Genomic DNA, 21,274 nt, shown 5'->3' on the forward strand with positions numbered 1-21,274 from the left:
AGTCCAAGTCTCGCACCCATAGAGCAAGACTGGAAGTACCAAGGACCTGAAGACTCGGACTTTCGTCCTCCCGCACAGGTACCGGCAGCGCCACACCCCATGGTCCAGTGAATCCATGACTCCCCAGGCCCGACCCAGACGTCTATTGACCTCTGACTCGCAGCCAGCAGAGACATGAATATCACTGCCAAGGTAAGTGAATCTCTCCACGACCTCAACATCCTCACCACAAACAGACACAGACAGGACAGCAGCATCCAACAAGATGTCACCGAAAGCCTGGATCTTAGTTTTGACCCAAGAAACCCGTAATCCCAACGGCTCCGACTCCTCATTCAGCACCTCGAGGGCCCCCAAGAGGATGTCTAAAGTCTCCGCAAAGATGACTGCATCATCTGCAAAATCAAGGTCCGAGATCTTGACACTGCCAAACGATGCACCGCAACTTGATCTCTCCGACATCCTCCCTAAAATCCAGTCCATACAAGTGCTGAAAAGTGCGGGGGCAAGTACACATCCCTGACGAACTCCAGTAACAACTGGAAATAAGTCAGAGATGGTACCACCACACTTCACAGCACTCTCCGTACCAGAGTAGAGTTCAGACATCAGATCGATCAGTTTTGGTGGCACCCCACGAAGACCAAGAATCCTCCAGAGGACATCCCGATTCACTGAGTCGAACGCTTTACAGAGATCAACATAGGCTGCAAGCAGCCCCTGCCGAAACTCTCGTCTGCGTTCGGTGAGGACACGAAGTGCAAGGATACGGTCAATCGTTGACCTCTTTGGTGTAAAGCCTGACTGCTCTGGACGCTGGTGCTCAAGCAGATAGTGGCGAACCCTATCAAGAATTATCCGAGCAAAGACCTTGCCCGGCACTGAGAGCAGCGTCACCCCTCGGTAGTTGTTGCAGTCTTGGCGATCACCCTTCCCTTTCCAGAGAGGGACAACAAGGCCCCTCTTCCAGTCAGTTGGGATGATGCCTGTGTTCCAGGCAGAGCACAAAACTGCATGCAACGACACGAGTGCAGCATTTCCACCAGCCTTGAGAAGTTCGGCATGGATGCCACAGATCCCTGGAGCTTTGCCCCGTTTCAACTGGTTCACCGCAGCCCGTGTTTCCACAAGCGAAGGTGGACCACAGTTGATTCCAGGGTCAGCAACAGGGATTGTAACACCCTTGACGTCCAACTCGACAGCTGGGGGATCAGCCTGGTACAACCGCTCAAAGTAACCGGCCCAGCGGGCCTTCACTTCAGACTCCTCTGTCAAGAGCCTACCACTCTCTGCTCGAACTGCAGTGCTCCGAGGGATGGGCTTGGATGAACGTAATGCGCAAATTCCCCTGTAAGCGGGACGAGAATCACCTGACCACAGGTGATGCTCTACCCCCTCACAGATTCCTCGCACATAGGCCTCCTTGTCCACCCTCAGTGCACGTACAGTTTTATGCCTCAGTTCCCTGAACAGCTCAGCTCTGCCATTCAGCCTGGCCCTGCGACTCTGGTCAATGGTATCCAGTGTCCCTTGAGAGACAAAATTCTTCTTTGCCCTGCGGTGAGCTCCAAGGCATCCACCGGCAACATCAAGGATGGTGGTCTTGAAGGCGCTCCACAACTCTTCAGGACCCCCCAAAGCACCCAGACCCCCCAAGTGTCCACTCAGCCTGTTCGCATACTCCTCAGCTACTCTCTCATCCCTGAGCTTGGCAACATCCAGCCTAGGCTGGGATGGTACCATTCTCCAGGATTTAAGGTGCAGCTTTAGAGTTGCTACAACAAGCCTGTGGTCAGTATTGAGGAACTGAGCACTCCGGTAGACCCTGCAGTTCTGGATCATCCTCCAACGACCGTCAATGAGGACATGGTCAATCTCCTTTGCCACACCGCCAGCGTTGGAATACCAAGTCCAGCGATGAGCTTGCGGGCGCTGAAACCATGAACCAGCCACCCTAAGTCCATGACTTCTTGCAAAGTCAAGGAACTTAGTGCTATTCTGGTTCATAGTTCCTGACCCATGGGGACCAACACACACCTCATAACCATCCCTATCAGTTCCAGTCGATGCATTGAAATCCCCCAGGACTAGAAGTGTATCTCGTCTGGGGCACTGATCAACCACAGACTCGAGTGTGGCGTAGAATGCATCCTTCACGGTGAAATCACTCGCCTCAGTCGGAGCATAAACAGAGACCAGGGAAATGACACCTAAGGAGTGACAAATCCTTAATCTCATAATACGCTCGTTGACCGGTGTTACCTCAATTATCATTGGGGTCAGCTTATTGGACACAGCTACAGCAACTCCTTGGGTATGGTAACAATCAAAGCGACCAGACCAATAGTAGGTGTAACCACCCACCATTATCTCGCCGCAATCCGGTCTCCGAACCTCAGAGAGAGCTGCAATCCCGATGTCCAAACGCTTGAGCTCAGATGATAACAGAGACAGGTGATCATCCTCTCTTAGGGATAGGACATTCCAGGCACCCACCCGAAGGGACCGCCTCAGGTTAACCCAAGGAGACCGCCGTCTGGTGGACGACACCTCAGCACCACCCCGGCACACACTTCCGCAATCTGACCCGGGAATGTTACCCCGTGGTTTCCCTCCTATCATCAAAGATTGGGGGTCCCGAAGGCTTTGCCCCAATCCTGTCATCCGGTGAGCTGCCCGGCGAAGGGTAGCTGCACAGGAGGTACTCCCACGGAGTGGGTTTTCAGATTTCTTTGTGTTTTTGTGTTTTGCGGAATGAAGGGTTTTACGGTGGCCGGAGTGCAAATCCTGCCACCAACCTCCTAATAAGAAGTAACCCAACTGCAGGAGGACGTCCGCAGACACAGTTGGGCACTAGATATGGATGGCCGTTGGCTCACAAGGAGCTCCTCCGCCCTTTGACAGGTTTTGTTTTTAATCCTGCTGGGTGTCCATATCCAAACACCCCCCTCACCAGAAAACCTGGTGGGGGAGACGGTTTAGTCGTCGACAACCCGACCATGGAACAGGTTAGTACAGGTTTACATGGTACCTGTAGCAGGTCACAGATCGAACCTGACCTGACCTTATGCTACCATGCAAGCTTAGAATCCCATGACCTCTTCTTTTGTCCCGAGCCAAAGAAGAGCACGAAGAAGCCTCGCATCTGGAACATCAAGGCTACAAAGAAAATGATTAGTACAGACATATGCAAGCACATTCTGTTTCGACATGCAGTTCTTGGGTGCGACACAACATCTCGTCTTCATGGGATTGGAAAGGGAGCTTCCCTCAAAAAGTTCAAAGCAAACAACACATTCCGTGAGCAGGCCAAGGTTTTTGATACATCTACAGCTTCCGTATGTGATGTGGCAGATGCAGGAGAAAAAACATTGGTGATAATCTACAACGGAAAGTCAACTGACACCCTGGACACCCTCCTGTATCAGCGGTACTGGGCCAAGGTGGCTTCGAGCTCCTCTCACGTGCAACCACAGACGTTACCACCAATATCAGATGCAGCAAAGTATCACAGTCTGTGCATGTATCTGAAAGTCCAAGAATGGAAGGGAAGTGCAGATGAACTTCTTCCAACAGACTGGGGTTGACAGAAGTGTGATGAGGGTTTTGTGCCACTTCAGACATCAATAGCTCCAGCTCCTGAAAAGATGTTACATGTCATGAGGTGCAACTGCCAGGCTGAATGATGCACCATGAGATGCACATGCAAGAAGCACAACATTGAGTGCACTCCAGCTTGTGGAAACTGCAGGGGCTCTGGCTGCACAAACGCTCCATGTGACAATGATGAGGATGATCACCACATTGTCGAGTTCTAACTTTAATACGCTTGATTTTCTCAACATGTATAGTAAGTTTATAATGGATGCAGTTTCTGAGTTTTATGCGAATTTTCATTTTCATTTCGAAACCTTCGTCAGGCAGATGTGATTGCCCCGAGTGGAATTGTGAATTTTGTCATGTTTCAATGATTTACATAATTATATTGTATTGCCATAGACTTGATTTCATCTTGCGTCTTCAACATTTCTTATTTTTTTTGGTCCAGGAGCCAAAATCAGTTATCAGGTAAATATTTTTTTTTCGGGACAAAAAATTGACATTTTTGGACAAAAAAGCTATAATTTTTTTATTTTACCCTCAATACATTTCACTTTTTGATAATTATTCTTGTATATAAATATACTGACCAGAACTAGAAACAATTAGAATGCAGAAAAACATAAATTTACATATTAAAATATCAATCTTTACAATTTTCTCATTTTCCCTGAAGTCGGGTGGTGGCCATATTGGATTTCCATGATTTCTGGACTTTCCCCCCCGGAGGATCTCTTAGGACTTTTTTTTCTGTCACTGAGGACATATCCAGGAATCAAAATCTGTTGAGTTTGCTTTTGTTGCAATTTGTGGGAGGTCATCCGACATTTTGACTGTACTCTATCGTATTTGCACTGTGAGAGGCCTTTCTGGGTTTGTGTTTCATATCGAACTTTAAATACTTGGCCAGTGTCCCCTCAATTGTACATCTGGGGCATTCATTTATCATCAACGTACTGAGCTTGATATAATTAGCTCTGCACACACACATCGTTTGGTACACACGAAGCACATAATCTGTTACTGATGCTGTTGTTATTATATCATATCTAAATTGCACTCAACACTTTATGAACTTAAGAACCAAACACACAGCACACATACTACACAATAAACCTCTTTGAAGGTCAAGTTTAAAAACCACAGGCTGTGTGACAATTAAAAGGCTCAACACACCAAAACATTTAGATGAAGTATGAGCACAAAAATAAATAAAAAATATCCAGTGCTCAGACTTTTTTGAATTTCTTTCTTTAGAGGTGCGAGGCCGATGGAAGAGAAAGGTAAAACTGACAGTAGGACAAACAACAGGGGAATAAACGACCAAGAAAAGAAGAGAGGCAGGAGTGAGGTTGGTCTGGGTCTGGGCACATCATGGCTCCATGCCTTCTCCATCCATCCATTGGAACCATACTCTGTGCAGAGCATTGGTGCTGCCGAAGCAGCCTCCTTAGCTATTGGACACAATCCTGGACGGGTCGCCACTCCGACACAGGATACCAGCAAGCTGGCACTCATTTTGCCGACCTCAGAAGGATGACAGACAGAGTCAACTCCACCTGGTATTAATTCAACAACCAAGCAGGATTTGAACTCAGGACTCAAGGATCCCAAGCCCCCCACTCAAGCCATTAAGCCAACACCAGGCATTGTGCCTTCTCGCTCGACTTGATTTGCTGGTGAGTTACAAGCGCCATACTCTCACTCGTCGGCAGCCGAGACCTCATCACGCCACCATCGCTACATCAACCTGTGTGCATACTGAAGGTTTATCACAGGAGTTAATGATTAAGGCTTTGGGTTTGTTATGTGCCTGTTACGTTCACTGGGGGGTACTGCATTGGTTTTGCCGAGGTTGCCGTGTTTCTCAAGATGGGTTTCTTTCTTCCTTATTTTTTTCTTGTTTTGTTTTCGATCTTTCTGCTGCAGGGCCTTCCTTCCCCTTTTCTTTCTATTCTCTTTTCAAGGCCTCCACATTATCACATGCGGCGGTACTGTGTGGATTTTCAAGAAAAGAAAGTAGAGTAAAAAAGGGAAGTGGTAAAGAAGAAGAAGCGAGGGCCATCATGGCAGGTGGAAAGGCTGGTAAGAGGGGAGAGAAAAATGTGAGAACGAACGGAGGATGTGTGTCTGGCCTGTGTGACGAGAGACCGAGCCTGTAAGACCTCGTTGAGGATTGGAGTGATCCCTCCGAGGCCTGGAGTAGAGGGCTTGGCAGACTGCCTATTGTTCCAGAGGTCCTAATTGATGTGCTCGGGAGACAATACGTAACCCATGGGCGGTCGCGCCGTTTCGGCAGTCAGATGTCACCGAGCGAAGTTACCATCCTACTGCTGATGCCAATTCACACACCCACTCTCAACACACAGTATGGTATGCAAATCAAATAATGCAATACAAAATTCAAAACAAGAGGAACTAATGCAAATGTTTCACTTAGGACAAAGAAACAAGCTATACCCCGAAACAATGAATAAACAATGTTACAAAAACAAAGGAATATAATAAAACGTATGCAGTGGTAATAATAGTTAGGCCAAGAACCTCAATTCCATGACCATTCTCTGGCTCGTAAGGTTTGACGATTGATTTGACTTCTATTGACCTTTTATTGAAAAAAAAAAAATTGGCCCCCACGTCCCTCCCAAAAATCCCGGCATTTTTTGCCAGAGCCCCAAATCCAAGATGGCTGGCATCTTGAAAAATTCTGTTTTGAGCCAGAGCACCGAGAATCATGCACAAAGACACTTTTCGGGTAAGTTGACCATGAGGATTCCAAATCTGACATTAGTTTTACGTTATGACATCATTTTGATCCAGAAATCAAAGATGGCCGCCATGCGGTTGAGCGAAAATGAAACTTTTGAATGGGAGCACCTCGGATCATGAATTAACACATTATTTCTGCTAAATCTATTATGGTCATGGAATTGAGGTCCTGCTTAGTGAATTGTTATTTTTTGTATTTTTTTGTTTGTGTGTGTGTAATTTCATATCACACACATATTCTTCATATATTTATTTCTGCCTTTCCACGGAATGTACAAGCGTACGAAATGGCACTGAGAAGCACAGTATTGAGAAGATCGCTGTCAAGACAATGTCCACCGTTCCGTTTGTCCTCCAGTGTGGCAGACTTTGCAATGAAGCCACCAAAGCCATTGTCTCCGTTGAAAGTTGGGAAAATCTCAAGAAAAAGGCCCTGTTATGGAGTGGTCTTGACAAGTTCGGAGACGTCTACGCAACGGTTGATTGGGATAATTGTCCCGGCATTACAATGTGTCCATAAATCTTGTAAGTTGCCAAGACAAGACATAAAAAACGAGAGGTCGAGGAATGCCAATCTCAGTCTTCGTCCATGTCTGAGGCTTTCCCCTCAGCTGCCGCTCCACCTGCCAAGCGGCTGCAATCGAGTTTAGAAGGGCTGATACATGAAAAAACAAAATGTGTGTGGTGCTGTAAACCGGAGTCGGCCAAGCATCCTGAATCAAAGCTGTCCCTGATATTGTGTGATCATGCATGGGCAACTTTCAAGAGCCACACGGTGGCCCTCGAAGATCAGAAAATGCGAGACAGAATCAACTGTGTGATCGATTATGTAGCTGATGACCCCGACGCGATTGAGATCAGATATCACAACAAATGCTGGTTGAAATATGTGCGTAGTTACCAGAAAATGAGTGAAGATGACAAACTCCCACACATGCACAATGTCAATCTCCGTGAGGCTCAGACTATCATGTTTGACCACATCAGAATAGTTATCTTTGATGAACATGAGCTAAGGTCACTGCAGAGCCTCCTCAAAGACTACAGCTCTATCATATCTCGGTGGGGCTCTCCAACATCTGGCGTCAAGTCATTCTTTATCAAAGATATCCTGACCCGGGAGTCTGAGGGCAAGATCGGCTTCCACTCCCGCCCTCAGAGGATTCAGAGCGACCTAGTCTATGACACGTCTGGGGGTGGTTCATATGTCGAAGCAGCGCTCTTCGCCATCGGTGTCAGCAGTGAGCAACTGGTGCTCAACGCGGCTGAGCGGTTAAAGGATGACGTCAAGTCAATCAAACTCAACCCGTGGCCGCTGAGAGTCGAGGAGCAAGAAGAGGAGGAAGAGCTCTCGTGTCTCCTGGTCCAGCTGCTATCTGCTTTACAGGGGAAGAAGGAGGTAGATCTGTCTCCCAGCACATTCTCTCTCGCCTTCCTCATCACACAGCCCATCACAAAGCGACCTACCATTAAGGCCATCAATGCCACCGTCACCCTTCACCTGATGACTTGCAACAAGGAGCTTGTTGACTCGGACTACAAGCTGGGCATGGGGAACAGCAACCAGAACGTACTTCTTCTGCATGACTTCTGGGCCATGCATGACCACGAGTGGTGCTCGATCTGTCTGCCACACGCGACATGCTCTCCCGACACATCTACCTGCACCAGGACCAGCTGAAGAGAGCGAGGAAGATGATAAGGAGGGGTGAGGGGGGAGATGATGATGTACAGAGGAGGAGGGGGGATTCATCGGAACTGATGATTCAGAATCTAGTGAGGCAGAATGCTCTGATTCGGACTGATCATATCTCTCAATGTCATATTGATTCATCAGTTACAATGTCGTAATCATGTGAAGTGTGACACAAAAGAATAATTGGTGACTTCTACATATGTGTTTTTTAAAATGTTTTTTCTAAAATGTGTTTCATTTGTGTTGTGGTGTCATTTGTCGACAGAAAATGGCCAAAAAGTGCCATTTTCAGGGTAAAATGATTTTGTATTGACATGTTTTAAGTAGTTTCATTTGCAAACTGTTCAAGTTACAGCTATTTCAAAGAGCTTATTTTGAAGTGTAATGAGTTTACCTGTCCTGCATTCATCAATTATATATATTATTCATCAGTTTACTTTACTGCAAGAGATCCTTATGGAGTCAGGCCAGGTATAGGAGCATGCGCCAGAGCAGCGTGTCACTGCGTCCACTTTCCGCCTGTATCCAGGGGCCTCCGTCTGGCCATCCCCCAGGCAGATTCCTGGCCCATCCCCTTCTTGAGATGCCGATCAACCTGCTGCAACCACGAGGCATGTGGTCGGCCCATTGGCCGCCTCCACTCACGAGACACCCTCGCTGAGAGAATCTGGTGAGCAGGATCAGTGTCAGGAAAATGAGCCACATGTCCATCCAGCCGCAGCTGACGCTCACGGACTATGCAGGTAACAAATCTCATTTGAGTCTCTCTTAGCAACTGCTTGTTGGACACAAAGTCTGACCAGTGATAGCCAAGGATTCTCTGAAGAGACCTGGAACCAAAGGAATTAAGTCTCCATCTCAGATCCTTGGTCAGAGTCCAAGTCTCACATCCATAGAGCAAGACTGGAAGCACGAAGGACCTGAACACTTAGACTTTCGTCCTCCCGCACAGGTACCGGGAGTGCCACACCCCATTATCCAGTCAATCCATGATTCCCCAGGCCCGACCCAGACGTCTATTGACCTCTAACTCACAGCCAGCAGAGACATGAATATCACTGCCAAGGCAAGTGAATATCACCATGAAAATCACTCATGGAGGTAGTTGCTTTAAGTACAAAAGTTACATTTTCGCTCTACTGGATGGTGGCCATCTTGGATTTATGGGTCAAAATGATGTATCTTCAAACTAATGTTCGATTCCGGATCCTCTTGGTCGACTGACCCAAAAAGTGTCTTTGTACATGATTCTAGTTGCTCTGGTTCAAAACTTAATTTTTCACCGCCAGCCATCTTGGATTTGGGCCTCTGGCAAAAAATGCTGGGATTTTTGGGAGGGACATGGGGGCTAAATTTTTTATAAAAGGTCAATGGAAGTCAAATAAATCGTCAAACCTTACGAGCCAGAGAATGGTCATGGAATTGAGGTTCTTGACCTAACTATAATTAAGAAATTCAAGGACAGACAGGTGCCAAAACAAAATGGACAAGACAATTCCACGGCCCACGAGATATTCCAAGCTAATCCCAAGGGGTGGGGCAAAATAACAAAATAATATTTTCCAAGATATAAAGAAAATAATGTGCAAAGGAGAAAGGTGGGAGGAGGAGGAAGAGGATGATGATGATAATTCAGGCCTGTTCGAGTTGACATTCAAACGGCATCACCCCAGCCACAGGCCACAAGCCTGACACTTCACCACTACCCCTCCCTCTCTCTGGAAGGGTTCTCAAACTTTGCCAACGAATGAGCTGAAGCAATTCCTGCAACACCTTGAAGCCACACATTGCTTCAGGTCGACTCAAGTGACACTCAGAAGGAGGAAACGCTTCTGCTTTCCTCTGCCCAACGTGTCCCTGTGAGGCTCTCCTCTGCCTCAGTGTCTTCAACACAGATGGTGCCTCCAATAGGCGGCCCTTGGAGGGATCACTCCAATCCTCAATGTGGTCTGACAGGCCAGGTCTCTTGTCACAAAGGCCAGACGCGCGTCCTTCGTTCATTCCCGCCTTTTTCTTTCCCCTCTTGCCAGCCTTACTGCCCGCCGCGACGGCCCTCACTTCTTCTTTACCACCTCCTTTTTTACTCTCCGTTCTTTTCTTGAAAATCCACACAGTACCACCGCATGAGATAATGTGGAGGCCATGAGAAGACAATAGAAAGAGAAGGGGAAGGAAGGTCCTGCAGCAGAAAGATTGAAAACAAAACAAGAAAAAACGTAAGGGAGAAAGAAACTCAGCTTGAGAAACATGGCAACCTCAGCAAAACCAATGCAATGCCCTCCAGTGAACGTAACATGCTTCATGTCGGGCCTATCACAAATTGGACCCTCAGGGAAGGGTGTTGGGGTGATGAAAAAATTCTGCTGATATATTAATTGTTGTGTTATTTTAACGGTTTGAAAAAAATATATTTTGTTTAAAATAGCGTCTGGAGACGCTTTCTTTCCCGTCATTTTCCCTCCTCCAAATCCTGGTGGCGCCTAATCAAATCTGTTTCTGCTGTGTTCCCCTTCCATCTCCTCACTGACCTCAAATGGCTGCGCTGCTGATACCGCACGTGAAAAGGCTGAATGCCTAAACTCGGTGTTTGCAGCTAAATCTTGTGTCCAAAACCCATCGCTCTCTCTACCCACATTACCCAGTCAAACCCAACTGTCCCTGAACTCTGTGTCCTTGTCTTCTAACAAGGTGGAGAGCTTGCTGTCAAACCTTGACTGAGATTCTGCAAGCGGTCCAGATGGCATCAGCTCACGTGTCCAAAAAAACCTTCTCTTCTGCTCTTGCTCACCTTCTCTCTTCTATTCACCCTCTCATTTGCTCAAGGTCATCTGCCATCTGCTTGGAAATCAGCAAACATTACCGCCCTGCATAAAAAGGTGCAAAAACAGATCCCTGCAACTACAAACGAGTCAGCCTTCTCCCAATCATCAGCAAGGTTATGGAATCCATCATCGCTTCAGACATTAAATCTTTCCTCTTCTCCAATGGCCTGATTTCCGATCATCAATTCGATTTCAGACCAGGTCACTCTACCCTGGATATGCTGCTTCTGCTCTCCCAACAATGGATGGAGGTCCTCAATACCGGACATCAAATCAGAGACACATCCCTAAACATATCGTATGCTTTTAATACGGTCTGGCACCCTGCCCTGCTCACCAAACTCTCTTCCTTTGGTATCCAAGGCCATGTCCACTCATGGCTCGCAGACTTCCCCTCCTGTCGCAGTCAATGTGTGGCCCGAAATGGAGTTCTTTCATCCCCTCTTCCTGTCCAGGCTGGAGTTCCTCAAGGTAGTGTTCTGGGCCCTGTTCTTTTTCTGGTTTTCATCAATGATCTCTCCGACTCTGGAAAATCGTCTTTTTCTCTTTGCTGATGACTCCACCCTCTGCCGCACCATCTGTCATCCCTCAGACCGGCAAGCAGCAGCTTCTTCGCTCACTGCAGATCTGGATAAAATCACAAACTGGTCCAACATGTGGAACATGTCTTTCAATCCGGACAAATCTCACACTCTATGTCTCTCCGAAAGGACCGTTTAGAACTCCTCCCCCCCCAATCTTCTTCTCAACAATCCTCTGGAAGAAGTCCTTTCTTTCAAGATTCTGGGTCTCACCATCTGCCATGATCTTTTCTGGGAAAGCCACATTTCCAACGTGGCTTTCAAAGCCAGTCACCAACTGGGAATCCTCGTTTCTGCAAAGTCCTTCCTCGGCCAACCTGAGCTCCTGACCATGCACAAAGCTTTCGTCCGCAGCCTGATGAAGTACTGCTCTCCCCTCTGGGCTGGTGATCCTGCCTCTCACCTTTCTCGGCTTCACACTGTGGAAACCAAGGCATTTAGGATCATTGGTATCTCCCGCGGTGAGGCTGAGTCTTTGGGCCTCTCACTCTCTCACCACAGGCAGGTTGGTGGTCTTTCTGTCTTCTACAGTCTTCTCTCCAGTCTTGCCCCCTCTGCTCTGTCTGCAATATGTCCCCTCCATAATTCCGCAGGGCGCTCAAGGTCCGCCCACAACCTCCTTCTGGGAAACTACCAAAATAACGAATCATTGCTCACCTTCACTCTTTCATTCCTCTTTTTTCCCGCTTTTGGAATAAACTCCCACACTCTCTTCAATCCCAATCTTTCCTCCAAGCCTTCATAAGAGTTGTTCACCACCACCTCTTATCCCCCATCCAAAACCTCAATCTTTTCTACCCCTGCTAATCCACCCCAATCACACCTCCTTCAAATTCCCTGCTTTCCTTCCTGAAAGTCCCCGTAGTGTCCTTCTTGTTTACCCGTGCACCCCACCCCATCCCTCTCCCTTCCACAGATCTCCGAATGTCTCTGTTCCCCAATGTTTTGTCCTTCCCTCTCCCGCCCCTCTTGTCTCATGCCCCCCTTGCTGTGCGTTGTGTGTTAGCTCTCATACGAGCCTTGCCAATTTATTTAAAAATTAAATAAATTGGGATAGATGTTACGAAGAAGCATCTCGAATGAGGAGGAAGGTTGATAAGTAAGTTCTTCTTCACAAAATAATAAAATAAAATTGTAAGAAAAGGAATAAAGGAGTTAAACTGGTCCCACAACCGACCCGGGATCTCACATGAGATTCGCCTGAACCATCACAGCCTCACATCGACACCAAATGATGAGATCCTCGAGTGTCACAGTGTACCGTGGGTTTGGGTAGGTGTGTAAATGGTGTGTACTGGGGGATGGGGTTTGGGTCAGGGTGTAAATGGTGTGTACTGTGGGGTGAGGCTTGAGTAGGTGTGTCGCAGGGAGTGGGAATTGACCCGGTGCATAAATGGGGATTACCACTGAGTGGGGTTTAGTTTGGGGTGTAAATGGTGTGTACCGGAGTCATTCAGCCGAACGATTCAAGTTCTAGTGGTGTGACGTCATGAATGGTGCAAATGGAGACCCCCCCTCCCCCAAATAAGAAAGGTTTGCCGTCAACTCCGATGAGATCAAAGGAAATGAGTTCTGTTTATTTTTAAAGAAGTTTGTTCCTGTTGTTAATGTCGAAACTAAAGGTCGTTATAAACCTCATCAAGCCGATGCTGTGTAACCAGGGTCAAACTAATTATATTAGTAGAGTTCCCATAATAGGGTCCCGTGACTGTTTTTCCGGGACCAAGGTTTGAAGGTTGATTTTAGTCAATTTGAGGGTACTGAGTAAAATGAGCTGGGGTGAACCTCCTGAAAATGTGGGCAAACTCGGCCAGATGCGAAAATTCAAAATGGCCACCATGCTACTTCCAGTATATCAAAAAATTGCATATCTTTGGTTCTACATGTCCGATTTTTATGTTTTTTGGGTCAAAATATATGTTTTGAAGGTCAAGGATGTCATATATTACCATTCCAGATTGTTATATTTAAGGGCTAAGTCACAAAATATGAAATATAACTTTTCGGGGGCCAAATCCAAGATTGTCGTCGAGTAACATCTGAAAAATAGTAAAAAATCAATTTTCTTCTCATAATATTATTGGCAGTGAATCTTTTCATGCAAGTAAATGTTTGTTTATATGTGGGAGTGCACAACAAATTGAGACAAGAAGAGAAGGACGCAAACATTGTCTTTATATTCAGAACATGATGTGTACATAATATCAATTTCTCAACTTTTACACTGTTCAGGTCGGTTATACCATTCTTTTGTATGTCCCTCCTGTACTTTATCTAGAACAGTAATATCATGAAAGAATATCAACATTCCTTCATTTTGTCTGTAGAGCAACAGTGTTACAATGGAAAAATGAAATAAAACATGAATTATCTGAATTCCCGGCAATTGACGCTTTCCCGGTAAGTATTCTTGTAATTTGCATTGACCAAAGTTTGATGTACTGTCAGGTCAGGTCAGGTATGGGAGCATGTGCCAGAACAGCGCGTCGCTGCGTCCACTTTCCGCCGGTACTCCAGGGGCCTCCGTCTGGCCATCCCCCAGGCAGATGCCAGGCCCATCCCCATCTCCTTGAGATGATGGTCAACCTGCTGCAACCATGAGGCACGTGGTCGGCCCACTGGCCTCCTCCACTCATGAGACTCCCTCGCTGAGAGAATCTGGTGAGCAGGATCAGCGTCAGGAAAACGAGCCACATGTCCATACAGCCGCAGCTGACGCTCACGGACTATGCAGGTAACAAATCTCATCCGAGTCTCTCTCAGCAACCGCTCGTTGGACACAAAATCCGACCAGCGATAGCCAAGGATTCTCCGAAGAGACCTGGTACCAAAGGAATTAAGTCTCCGTCTCAGATCCTTGGTCAAAGTCCAAGTCTCGCACCCATAGAGCAAGACTGGAAGTACCAAGGACCTGAAGACTCGGACTTTCGTCCTCCCGCACAGGTACCGGCAGCGCCACACCCCATGATCCAGTGAATCCATGACTCCACAGGCCCGACCCAGACGTCTATTGACCTCCGGCTCACAACCTGCGGAGACATGAATATCACTGCCAAGGTAAGTGAATCTATCCACGACCTCAACATCCTCACCACAAACAGACACAGACAGGACAGCAGCATCCAAGATGTCACCGAAAGCCTGGATCTTTGTTTTGACCCAAGAAATCCGTAATCCCAACGGCTCCGACTCCTCATTCAGCACCTCGAGGGCCCCCAAGAGGATGTCTAAAGTCTCCGCAAAGATGACTGCATCATCTGCAAAATCAAGGTCCGAGATCTTGACATTGCCAAACGATGCACCGCAACTTGATCTCTCCGACATCCTCCCAAAAATCCAGTCCATACAAGTGCTGAAAAGTGTGGGGGCAAGTACACATCCCTGACGAACTCCAGTAACAACTGGAAATAAGTCAGAGGCGGTACCACCACACTTCACAGCACTCTCAGTACCAGAGTAGAGTTCAGACATCAGATCGATCAGTTTCGGTGGCACCCCACGAAGACCAAGAATCCTCCAGAGGACATCCCGATTCACTGAATCGAACGCTTTACAGAGATCAACATAGGCTGCAAGCAGCCCCTGCCGAAACTCTCGTCTGCGTTCAGTGAGGACACGAAGAGCAAGGATACGGTCAATCGTTGACCTCTTTGGTGTAAAGCCTGACTGCTCTGGACGCTGGTGCTCAAGCAGATGGTGGCGAACCCTATCAAGAATTATCCGAGCAAAGACCTTGCCCGGCACTGAGAGCAGCGTCACCCCTCGGTAGTTGTTGCAGTCTTGGCGATCACCCTTCCCTTTCCAGAGAGGGACAACAAGGCCCCTCTTCCAGTCAGTTGGGATGATGCCTGTGTTCCAGGCAGAGCACAAAACTGCATGCAACGACGCGAGTGCAGCATTTCCACCAGCCTTGAGAAGTTCAGCATGGATGCCACAGATCCCTGGAGCTTTGCCCCGTTTCAACTGGTTCACCGCAGCCCGTGTTTCCACAAGCGATGGTGGACCACAGTTGATTCGAGGGTCAGCAACAGGGATTGTAACACCCTTGACGTCCAACTCGACAGCTGGGGGATCAGCCTGGTACAACCGCTCAAAGTAACTGGCCCAGCGGGCCTTCACTTCAGACTCCTCTGTCAAGAGCCTACCACTCTCTGCTCGAACTGCAGTGCTCCGAGGGATGGGCTTGGATGAACGTAATGCGCGAATTCCCCTGTAAGCGGGACGAGAATCACCTGTCCACAGGTGATGCTCTACCCCTCACAGATTCCTCGCACATAGGCCTCCTTGTCCACCCTCAGTGCACGTACAGTTTTACGCCTCAGCTCCCTGAACAGCTCAGCTCTGCCATTCAGCCTGGCCCTGCGACTCTGGTCAATGGTATCCAGTGTCCCTTGAGAGACAAAATTCTTCTTTGCCCTGCGGTGAACTCCAAGGCATCCACCGGCAACATCAAGGACGGTGGTCTTGAAGGTGCTCCACAACTCTTCAGGACCCCCAAAGCACCCAGACCCCCAAGTGTCCACTCAGCCTGTTCGCAAACTCCTCAGCTACTCTCTCATCCCTGAGCTTGGCAACATCCAGCCTAGGCTGGGATGGTACCATTCTCCAGGATTTAAGGTGCAGCTTTAGAGTTGCTACAACAAGCCTGTGGTCAGTATTGAGGAACTGAGCACTCCGGTAGACCCTGCAGTTCTGGATCATCCTCCAACGACCGTCAATGAGGACATGGTCAATCTCCTTTGCCACACCGCCAGCGTTGGAATACCAAGTCCAGCGATGAGCTTGCGGGCGCTGAAACCATGAACCAGCCACCCTAAGTCCATGACTTCTTGCAAAGTCAAGGAACTTAGTGCTATTCTGGTTCATAGTTCCTGACCCATGGGGACCAACACACACCTCATAACCATCCCTATCAGTTCCAGTCGATGCATTGAAATCCCCCAAGACTAGAAGTGTATCTCGTCTGGGGCACTGATCAACCACAGACTCGAGTGTGGCGTAGAATGCATCCTTCACGGTAAGATCACTCACCTCAGTCGGAGCATAAATAGAGACCAGGGAAATGACACCTAAGGAGTGACGAATCCTTAATCTCATAATACGCTCGTTGACCGGTGTTACCTCAATTATCATTGGGGTCAGCTTATTGGACACAGCTACAGCAACTCCTTGGGTATGGTAACCATCAGAGCGACCAGACCAATAGTAGGTGTAACCACCCACCATTATCTCGCCGCAATCCGGTCTCCGAACCTCAGAGAGAGCTGCAATCCCGATGTCCAAACGCTTGAGCTCAGATGATAACAGAGACAGGTGATCATCCTCTCTTAGGGATAGGACATTCCAGGCACCCACCCGAAGGGACCGCCTCAGGTTAACCCAAGGAGACCGCCGTCTGGTGGACGACACCTCAGCACCACTCCGACACACTCTCCCGCAATCTGACCCAGGGATGTTACCCCGTGGTTTCCCTCCTATCAAAGATTGGGGGTCCCGAAGGCTTTGCCCCAATCCCATCATCCGGTGAGCTGCCCTGCGAAGGGAAGCTGCACAGGAGGTACTCCCACGGAGTGGGTTTTCAGATTTTTTTGCGTTTTTGCGTTTTGCGGAATGAAGCGTTTTACGGTGGCTGGAGTGCAAATCCTGCCACCAACCTCCTAATAAGAAGTAACCCAACTGCAGGAGGACGTCCGCAGACACAGTTGGGCACCAGATATGGATGGCCGTTGGCTCACAAGGAGCTCCTCCGCCCTTTGACAGGTTTTGTTTTTAATCCTGCTGGGTGTCCATATCCAAACACCCTCCTCACCAGAAAACCTGGTGGGGGAGACGGTTTAGTCGCCGACAACCCGACCAGACTGTCTTTTATCTAAGACAGTCATAATAACATAATATTAACATCTCTTATATTTTGACTGTGGCAATGTTTTTACAGTTCTAAATGAAATGAAATGAAATCTCCATTGAAACACATACATGTAATCCTTCAGTCACTATCTGAGTCGCTGGCTCCAGAGTCACAAACTTCATCATTACTTTCAGCCTCATCATCATGCAACAATGTCTGTTCTTGTTCAACCAAGTCATGTAAACTTCTTGGGAGTGCATCATGGGTATACCTCACTGACACACATCTACCGTCTTTCATTGTCCATCCATGGTTGGTGGGATTTGGGGGTGCATCCTCCTTGTCATAGTTTAGTTGAATGTAAACTTGGTAGTTAACTCGCGTCACATTCAGATTGTGAGAATCTGGATCTGGTGGGATGCGGGACGTGGACTTGTTTTTCATCTGACCCCACTTCCGTGCTCTGGCTTCACCTAACGTTTTACTGATTGTGTCATTATAGATGTGTCTAATAGTGAATGTGGCCATTTGCTGAAGCACCTCTTGTGTTACTGGAAGTGTTTTGCCAACATCTTTCAAAAGATTGTGTGCCTCCTGAGTTCCTGTTCCTTTTTCATAAACTGTGTTTTTCCCATGTCCATAGAAGCCAGATTGTTTTTGTAAATGATGCCTATGGTGTGAAAATTCCATCAAAGACAGTGAGCATGAGCGTCGTAAATCCACGACAGCATATAGAGATGGGTCCAGAAATGTGTACATGCAAACATCAGATAGGTTTCCTGCCACAAAGAACTTCGAGGTGCTGTTCAGCAATCAGGGAAACAAACAAAGGCTGCAAAATTTTCTAAAGGATGAGTTCACCAAGCTTGTAAAGAATCATAGAGAAATTGACTTTGTGTACTTCATCAGGCAAAATTGTTGGAACATCTCCTCCGGAAAAAGGATGGAAGAATTTGAATGTCGTCACATTGAGGCGGACACAATGCTGTTCATCTATTTGCAAATCCGAAAAACACGAAAAATGGAGACAGTCGTGATTGATGCCGAGGACACAGATGTCGTGATTCTTTCTGCATATGTTGCACATCAACTGGTGGGCACCCTTGCTATCAAACGGAAAGACAAATCATCAGCTGCAGAGACCTTTGCTCTGATGATGTAGCTGAAATATTAATCCTATTACACATCCATAGTGGATCTGATACAAGATCAGGCTTCTTAGGACATGGGAAAAACACAGTTTATGAAAAAGGAACAGGAACTCAGGAGGCACGCAATCTTTTGAAATATGTTCGCAAAACACTTCCAGTGACACAAGAGGTGCTTCCGCAAATGGCCACATTCACTATTAGACACATCTATAATGACACAATCAGTAAAACGTTAGGTGAAGCCAGAGCACGGAAGTGGGGTCAGATGAAAAACAAGTCCACGTCCCACATCCCACCAGATCCAGATTCTCACAATCTGCATGTGACGCGAGTTAACTACCAAGTTTACATTCAACTAAACTATGACAAGCCGGATGCACCCCCAAATCCCACCAACCATGGATGGACAATGAAAGACGGTAGATGTGTGTCAGTGAGGTATACCCATGATGCACTCCCAAGAAGTTTACATGACTTGGTTGAACAAGAACAGACATTGTTGCACGATGATGAGGCTGAAAGTAATGATGAAGTTTGTGACTCTGGAGCCAGCGACTCAGATAGTGACTGAAGGATTACATGTATGTGTTTCAATGGAGATTTCATTTCATTTCATTTACAACTGTAAAACATTGCCACAGTCAAAATATAAGAGATGTTAATATTATCTTATTATGACTGTCTTAGATAAAAGACAGTTTGGACAGTACATCAAACTTTGTTCAATGCAAATTACAAGAATACTTACCGGGAAAGCGTCAATTGCCGGGAATTCAGATAATTCATGTTTTATTTCATTTTTCCATTGAAACACTGTTGCTCTACAGACAAAATGAAGGAATGTTGATATTCTTTCATCATATTACTGTTCTAGATAAAGTATAGGAGGGACATACAAAAGAATGGTATAACCTACCTGAACAGTGTAAAAGTTGAGAAATTGATATTATGTGCACATCATGTTCTGAAAATAAAGACAATGATTGCGTCCTTCTCTTCTTGTCTCAATTTGTTGTGCACTCCCACATATAAACAAACATTTACTTGCATGAAAAGATTCACTGCCAATAACATTAAGAGAAGAAAATAGATTTTTTTTACTATTTTCCAGATGTTACTCGACGACAATCTTGGATTTGGCCCCCGAAAAGTTATATTTCATATTTTGTGACTTAACCCTGAAATGTAACAATCTGGAATGGTAATATTTGACATCCTTAACCTTCAAAACATATATTTTGACCCTAAAATCATAAAAATCGGACATGTAGAACCAAAGATATGCAATTTTTGATATACTGGAAGTAGCATGGTGTCCATTTTGAATTTTCGCATCTGGCCGAGTTTGCCCACATTTTCACGAGGTTCACCCCAGCTCATTTTCACCAGCACCCTCAATTTGACTAAAATCAACCTTCAAACCTTGGTCCCGGAAAAACGGTCACGGGACCCTATTGTGGGAACTCTACTATATCTCTCACGAGAAGTAATGCCTGGCGTTGCTCGGGCTTGCAATAAAGCCCGGTGTTGCCCGGGCTTTCTTGCAAATTTCCTGAATAGCTGTTAGGGGTTAGCGGTTATGGGTTAGGGTTAGGGTTAGCGGCTAGGGTTAGGGTTGCAGTTAGGGTTAGCTGTTAGGGTTAGTGTTAGGGTAGCTAACCCTAACACTAACCCTAACCCTAACAGCTTGGCGTAGTGTAGGTAAACAGCGCCCGGGGCAAAGTGGAAATTTGCGTCCCCCCGTAGGCCTTACACTTGAGTGGATTTGAATGGAAAATCCCATAAGGGATATCGATTCATCGATTTTTTTTCGAATATCGAAAGTGTTATGGAAAAAATATATAGCCAATGACCTAAGTTGGACCAAAAGCCATAATCGTACCGAATTTGAATGGAATCCGTTGGAGTTTGTGAAAATGCATCAAAAACGAATTTTGAGGGGCCTCTAAAGGAAGACAATAATATCATTAGTATATGTGCCAAATCTTGTTTCATTTCATGCAGAAACAAAAATCTGATGGTGGAACAAAGAAAGGGGCGTGCCGAAATATTAATATAGATTTTGGTTTGTAACGGTGTGAAAGGGATCTTGTGACCCTCGGAGGGGACCGTGTGTGTCCGAGGCTCGGAGGGGACTGTGTGTGTCCGAAGCTCGGAGCCCTGAACGGTACAAGTTCCAGTGGTGTGACGTCATGAATGTTATGACAAAGAAAGAAATACAAATGATGGACATTTTGTTCTGTGAACTCAGACTCATGTTGTAACGTGTCCGTGATCACTCGCACGACAAGGACATTAGTGAGGAGACCTCGATGTACGAAGACAGGAAGTACAGGATAAAACCCAAACAAGTTCTGCTTTACTTATCCATGGATTACAAAGACATCTCGCGACAACGGGGAAATGAACAGCGGAGACAGGATTTGGAGCTGAGATCTCGCGAGATCACGAAGTTGCTGTTTAAATGGGAAACGAACGAACCGACATCTGATCATCATCGCATTTTACACATCACATAATGATTTGATAAAACATACAATGTTCGCCAGTAAATGCACATTTAAGAAATAATTATTTACCACAAAAACAAATAAATCGAGAGCCCAAATAATGAGATTCAACTTTGTGCCTCTGTGACGTCACTATAAGCTGTGACATCACTGAGCGTGACATCACAAAGTAGTGTATTCGCTGCTTCTCGAAGCACAGGCTACCTGTGGCTCTGCAAGTTGGGTCCTCGTTGTTTTGTGATAGATTCTCTCAAGTGTGTCTTTGTGACTACAATGACGTGCTCAATTGAATGGGAG

The sequence above is a fragment of the Eptatretus burgeri genome, chromosome 10 (assembly GCF_056783735.1).
Source record: "Eptatretus burgeri isolate ZD-2024b chromosome 10, Ebu_testis_v1, whole genome shotgun sequence".
In the NCBI taxonomy this organism is placed as follows: Eukaryota; Metazoa; Chordata; class Myxini; order Myxiniformes; family Myxinidae; genus Eptatretus; species Eptatretus burgeri.